General features: G+C 34.2%; 1 pseudogene; it reads left to right on the top strand.

Annotated features, from left to right (window-relative positions):
* Positions 1-300: 300 nt before the first annotated feature.
* Positions 301-776, top strand: LOC143678763 (low molecular weight phosphotyrosine protein phosphatase pseudogene; annotated as a pseudogene).
* Positions 777-7,074: the final 6,298 nt, after the last annotated feature.

The following is a 7,074-nucleotide window of genomic DNA, read 5'->3' as shown; positions in this document are numbered from 1 at the left end:
TGCCAGCCATTTTACTGGGCGCAAATAAACTACATATTACAATAGACCAAATGGACAGTAGATATTTAGTCTTCATCCTAGTGGAGTTTGGTGTAAAGAAAAAGAATCGCACAAATAAATATATAAACACAACTGCCACAAGTGCTGAACTCAGAAGTACACAGTGGTATGATAAGAGGAGTGGACCACGACAGGGAAGTCAAGACAGAATTCCCAGAAAGTGAATAACAAACCTGACTTATGAGGGATGATTAAGAGTTAACCTGTCCTCACTCTGTGTCTTTCTTTGCAGGTGAGAAGATGACAGTGTGGCCACCCAAATCAGTGCTGTTTGATTGTCTGGGTAACATTTGTGGGTCACCCATTGCAGAAGCAGTTTTCAGAAAACTTGTAACTGATCAAAATATTTCAGATAATTGGAGGGTAGACAGTGCCACAACCTCCACTTAAAAGCTAGGAAACCCTCCTGATTATCAAGGGCAAAATTGCATGATGAAGCATGATATTCCTATGAATCATGTTGCCTGGCAGATTACCAAAGATGACTTTGCCACATTTAATTATATACTGTGGATGTATGGAAGCAATCTGAGAGATCTGAATAGAAAAGGTAGTGCAGTTAAAAACTACAAAGCAAAAATTGAACTACTGGGGAGTTATAATCTATGAAAACAACTGATTACTGAAGATCCCTGTTTGGGAATGACTCAGACTTTGAGGATGTGTCCCAGCCGTGTGTTAGGTGCTGCAAAGCATTTTTGGAGAAGTCACAGTGAAGCTGCATCCATTCACTGCTGAAGGTAAACAACGATTAACGTCTTACATTGATGGTCTAGGTGTGTTTAAAGTTTAATGTTTCATAGCTCAAGGCCATAACTTTTTTTTCAATTGACTTGTTTATCTTAAAAAATAATGGTAGCTGGATATCAATGTTGTGTTTGCAGAAGAATTAATAAAAATCTCTGGTTCAGACAGTTTAGGGGTACACTAAATGTCCTTAAACAAATTGGACCTTCTCTCTTGCCCCAATTACAAAAATAGTGGAAGAAACAAAATAATAGAACCACACAATACAATGTTTTGTGTGTTTTGTAGCAATCGTTTCTTTTCAGTGTTTAACCTTAAGGCACTATCTGGTGACAGCAAACCTTCTAATATGCTTAATTACAATCTTAGTAAATAATTAAACATCACGTTCAGGCCCAGTTCAATAGCTGGGCCCACTGAGATTTTTAAATAATCTACCTCTTTATTAAGCCAATAAATATAACCTGATGGGCAAATGTCTTCTCTTCACCTATACTACCTCTCTTTTTTACCCCAAGACCTTTTATTGTATTACACACTACCCTAGTCATAGCCTTTCAGAATCTTATTGCAAGTTTTTTGATTCACACATACCCAGAGTGCACATTTGTATGTTAAAAGGAGAGGAAATAGAACAATTTATGGTATAAATTTTTAGCATTAGTCTTAATTTTTCCTTATCTGGTTTATTTCATGAGGAAATCAACTTTTTTGCTCCCATTTGGACCACGTTGCCTCTGAAAATTTAATTATGTCCAGAAAGGACACTGTATACTGTTTCATCATATGCTCACTTTGACAAATGGGTCTGCTTCATATGCACATATAACCCAAATGTCGAATATTATATATTGGCTTATATGGGGGAAAAATAGTTTAAAAAGCTGGAAAAAGAGAATTCTATTATGTTGAAGTCCTTAAATGTGTCGCATTTTTTTATCAATGTTTCATTTATAGGTAATTGCTATGTACTTTGAGATAACTGTAATTTCAAGTTCACTTGGCTATATAGCAGAAAAGGTTGTTTTCAAAGTAAACTGGGGAATATAAAAATAAAATTAAAAAAAAAGAGTTAACCTGGAAGAAAAGGACAGAGTCTGTGCAAAAACACAAAAGGACAAAGTATATCCCATAGAGAGAGGAAGTATACTCCATTTAAGGAACTTTAAAAAGTATTTTGTATATTTTATTTATGCAAAACTTCTCATATATTATCAAAATATGCTTCTCTATTTTAAGCTTATCTTTTCTTGAAAAAATAGCAAAACATGTTTTCAGATATGACCATGCATTGAATTGTATTCACATCTCAGCAGCTTGCCCAGGAGGCTTACATCTGATGGTAATGCCATCCAGCAATGACAGGCTACAGCATCCCCAAATCTCAACCAAACTCAGTAACAGATGTGTCAGAACTCATTCTTCTATCAATTCATGGGATATCAAGCTCCTGTGTGCTGGTCTGCCAGCACAGAAGCATCTTAGGTGAACTCTGCGTAATGTGGAGTCTTGCTCCCCCCACCACCATCATCTTAGGCAGACATGAGCTCAATTCTTAGTACTTCATTTATGTACTAATACACCGTCTAGTAGACCACCAAGGCCGTTTTAGACATTCAACAAGGCCTATGTTGAAGGTCTTTGGCTCTGTACACTAAGTCCTTATATGTGGGAATATTCGAAATACATGCTATGACCATGCAAACAAGAAGGAGCTGCAGCAACTCTGATCCTCTAATTCCTTCGTAAGGAGAACTTCCTGAATCGTGGAATAAGGAGTGTAGCTAATCCCAAAACAATGATAAAAGTGGATGAAAATTTCAAAAACAACCACACCAGGACTATGGAAATGGATCAGAGGCATACAACAAATTGAGAAGTGTTTATTCAAGAAAAACTATTCAACCTGGGATAAGCACAGAGGTAATATGTGGTTCTAACCTGGATTGCTGCTATCTCCTCCCAGGTCCAGTACTTTCAGCACATTCTACCAAAGGACAGTAAGCCCATGACAACCAGACTCTTCTTTGCTGGAGGTGGCTAACTTGATTTTTAGTGTAGTTGGGGAGTTGGGGAATCCAAGCCTTGGTCATCATCAAAAACAGTAGAAAGCTCAATGGCAAACACGTGGAAATTCACAGCTGGCATGCAGTTTTAATACTAAGTAGGGCAAGCAACAAATCTGCAGAGAAAAAATTTAAATAAAAAATTTAGAGTAAGATCCTATAAATAAGATGGAAATAGTGGGCCTTGATTAGCTCCCGCATATCCGTAGCAGTCTGGAAAGCTTCCCACATATGTAAGGCTACATGCATACTCTAAAGAGACCGGAGAGAACTCTACCTTTCTACATGCCCCTGGCTTACTGTGAGGCCTTTTCCACATGCAGAGGAGACACAAGAAAGACGAGCAGAAAGTAAAATTCAGGGCTGACTTGCAATCCGCCTGACATTGAATGCACTCCCAAACCTAAACAGATCCATTGGCAAAGGGTGAAAGCCTTATTGGTTCAGAGTGTCTGAGGACCATCAACCAAACATAGCGTAACCATTAAGCTAAAATGACATGGGGATGAACTCTAAGAAACCAGACTTAAAAAAAAAAAAGGATTAAAAACAAATAGCAGAAACATTGATGGCAACATGTTGTGAGGAAATCAGACTCTACAGCGTTAGTCCAGGCAAGTCACTAAACAAAGATCAACCACAACCCTGGAGGGTCAGAGTGAAATGTTGTAATGCCCATTTTTCAACAAAAACGTGATATGAAAAGAAACAGTAAAGTGAGACTATGCACTGGAGAAAAAGCAACCTATGGAAACTGCCTTTGACATTGTTCAAATGTTAGGCTTAGCAGAAAAGGACTTCAAACCATCCATTAAATATGCTCAAAGAACTAAAGGAAATGATATTAAGAGTTAAAAAAAAGTATGGTAACAATGACGCATCAAATAAAAAATATCAAAAAAGTGAAATTGTTAAAAAATAATTAAATGGAAAGATCTGGAGGTGAAAAGTATAACACCTAAGATTTAAAATACCTAGTAGGATGTAGAATATACCAAAGTCAATTATATTTCTATATACCAACAACAAACAATCCAAAAAATGAAATTTCATTCACAAAAGCCTCAAAAAGAATGAAACACATAAGAGCAAATTTAATAAAAGGAGTACAAACGTGCACTGAAAACTACAAAACATTGCTGAGAGAAGTTAAAGATCCAAATAAATGGAGAGACACTGTATGCATTCACAATAGCATCAAAAAAATGTAAAACATGTAGGAATAAAATAAGCAATAAGTGCAACACATACATACTTTTGTATCTACGTGTTCTATAAACAACTCATGCTTTTCCTTTCTGCTATTTAAAGATTTTATTGCTGTTTTGTTTCAAGTTAGAGAGTATCATGGACAACTGGGGTTCGAAAGGAAACATTGTACTATGGTACTATTATACTTATAACAATACTTGTTGAATTTTTTATCCACTTAAACTGCTGAATCTTTTTTGTTTTATTTTTCTATTGTATATATTTCTTCTATACAGAAAATCGTATGACCCTCACATAATGACAGTTTTATCTTTCTTTGTATCCTTTATTTTTATTTACTTATTGGATTAGACAGTGCCACTTCGGTACCAGTTTAATAGTAATAGTAATTTCTATTGGTTTTAGTAATCACAATTATGGGAACTTTGTCTTGTTCCTAATTTTAATGTTAAATCTAAATTTTCATAACTAAGTATACTTACTATAGGTTGGTTATAGCTACCCAAAACCATACTAAGAGACTCCCTTTTATTCCAAGGTTGAAAGGTTTTTTTTTGCATCAATTTATGTTAATATTATTAAGTCCATTGTCAGCTGGTAGCGAAATGATCATATGGTTCATTTTTCCTCTTTAACCAGCTAATATAGACAGTTATATTAATAGATCTTCTAATGTTCAATTACTATTAAATTCTTGGTGAAAGCCCTGCATGGTATGGCTAGATTAATTTACTTGAATTCATAAATGAAATTAGATGATAATTATTGGATAAATGCTTTATTCATTTGCTTTGTTTTTATTTGTTTACTTTGTTTACCTTCAAGTTTTCTTGTCTAGTTAGTGAGTTTGTGTTGGGCTAATTCTAGCCTCATAAAGTGACTTTAATTGTTTTCCATCTTTTTTCTATATTCTGAAACAGTGTGTGCATCACATAACAACTTCCTGTACCCTATATTATGATTCTCAGATCTTTTGATTAGTTATAACATTGACTTCAGGTTCAATTTTTATGGCAAGTGATATATTTAGGATTTCTTCTTCCATAAGGACTTATTTCATTTATAATTTTCAGTAAAATTTTCCATCTCATTTTGATTTCAAATCTTCTGACATAGAGGAACACAGTTGTTTCAGTTTGCTAAAGCTGCTGGAATGTAATATACTAAAAATTGATTGGCTTTTATAAAGGGGATTTATTAAGTTACAAGTTTTGATTCTAAGGCCTTGAAAATGTCCAAATTAAGGCATCAACCAGAGAATACCTTCACTCAAGAAAGGCTGATTGTGTCTAGGTTTCTCTGTCACGTGGGAAGGCATATGACAATGTCTGCAGCCTTCTCTCCCAGCTTCTGGTTTCACACAGCTCTCTCAGTTTCCCGCATCTCCCTGGATGCCTTCTGCATCTCCAGATGCCTATGTCTCTCTGCCGTCTGTGTCAGCTCTAAGCTCGCTCTCTCTCTCTCTCTCTCTCTCCCCTCCCCCCGCCCCGTGTGCTCTTTTAAGGATTTTAGTAAATTAATTAAGACCCACCTCGAATGGGAGGGGTCACATCTCCATGGAAACAACTTAATTGAAAGATCTTACCCACAATAAATTTGCACCCACAAGATTGGATTAACAGAGTTGTTGCTTTTCTGGGTACAAAACAGTTTTCAAACCAGCACAATAATCTTATTTTATGAATTTTGAGGCTTTCCTGTAGCCATAAACATTCACTTCTTAAATTCCAGTGTTGTTTATTGTGCATCATTTTTTCATATCAATCGATCCTTAGTTTACTTTTATATTATATTAACTTTTTCACAAAAAAAAGTGTGTGCGTCATTAGATAATTTCTATAATGATCTCTTCTTTATTTTCTCTTTTACTAATACAATTTTTGTGTTGATTACCTGTCTTTCACATTTTTTTCATTCATTTTATGGTTCTTTTACTTGGTTCTTAAGTTGACTGTCTAGATTATTTATTCTTAAATATCTCTTCTTTTCTATAGAAGCATTTAAATTATAAATTATTCTATAAATTCATTTTGATTTCATAATGCCATTATGATCTTAAAGCATAAGTGGATTTTTTAAAAGTATACTAATCTATAGAAAACATGATACACAGTAAATATTAGAGATAAATATGTCAAACATCAATGTTACACTGCTATACTAATTATAAGACTTTTATCATAATAATTTACAAAATAAAATAAAAGCAAAAAAAGATTAAAGAAAAAACTTTCATTACTTATATAAGAAATTCTTCTGTTATATTGCTATTGCTTTTAAAGTTCATGGTTACAGAATCCATCAGTCACCATGGCTAGTTTGCTCTAGTGGTAACAACACAACAAAAATTAATAAAATCAGTAATAAGATTCTTCCTAAATTAAAATCACTCAGAAATAAATTCCAAAAGAAAAATATGTCAAATGTTTATTTTGATTTCTTGGTGCATTATGTGATATAATTCTTTCCTCCTTGCTTAACAAATGCCACTAGTGCCAAACCACCTTTTATTGACTAAAAGTGTTGCTTGTGGCCAGGTCTCTTTTAAAAAGAAATTCCCCTTCTATGTTCCACAGGCACATTCACAGATCCCTGTTTTGTTAAATTTCTTGCCAAAACTGAAAAGTTCTCTGGAAACTTATTGCAGTATGTGGTTTTATGTAAATCCGCCTTCCCTTATTGTGAGAAAGAAAATGACTGGGGGGAGAAAAATGTCTAAAATAGATTTAAACTAGTATTTTTTAATACATTTATATGAATGTAAGGATGTAGTCAATCTGCTACCATTGAAAACGATCTGTCATCATCTAGTGGCATTCCTATACTTCCTTAAAAGTAGTCTGATTTACAACTATAATTATCTTAGAATAAACTTAATGCCAACTTAATAAATGATAATAGATGGTATAAACTTAATGAGATGTTAATAGGGGGATATAAAGTAATGTCAACCTATTACATCTACAAACATTCAATAGTCAAACCCAAG

This window comes from Tamandua tetradactyla, chromosome 4, assembly GCF_023851605.1.
Source record: "Tamandua tetradactyla isolate mTamTet1 chromosome 4, mTamTet1.pri, whole genome shotgun sequence".
Taxonomy (NCBI): domain Eukaryota; kingdom Metazoa; phylum Chordata; class Mammalia; order Pilosa; family Myrmecophagidae; genus Tamandua; species Tamandua tetradactyla.
Note: the sequence above shows the minus strand (reverse complement) of the source record. Positions and strands in the feature narration are given on the sequence as shown.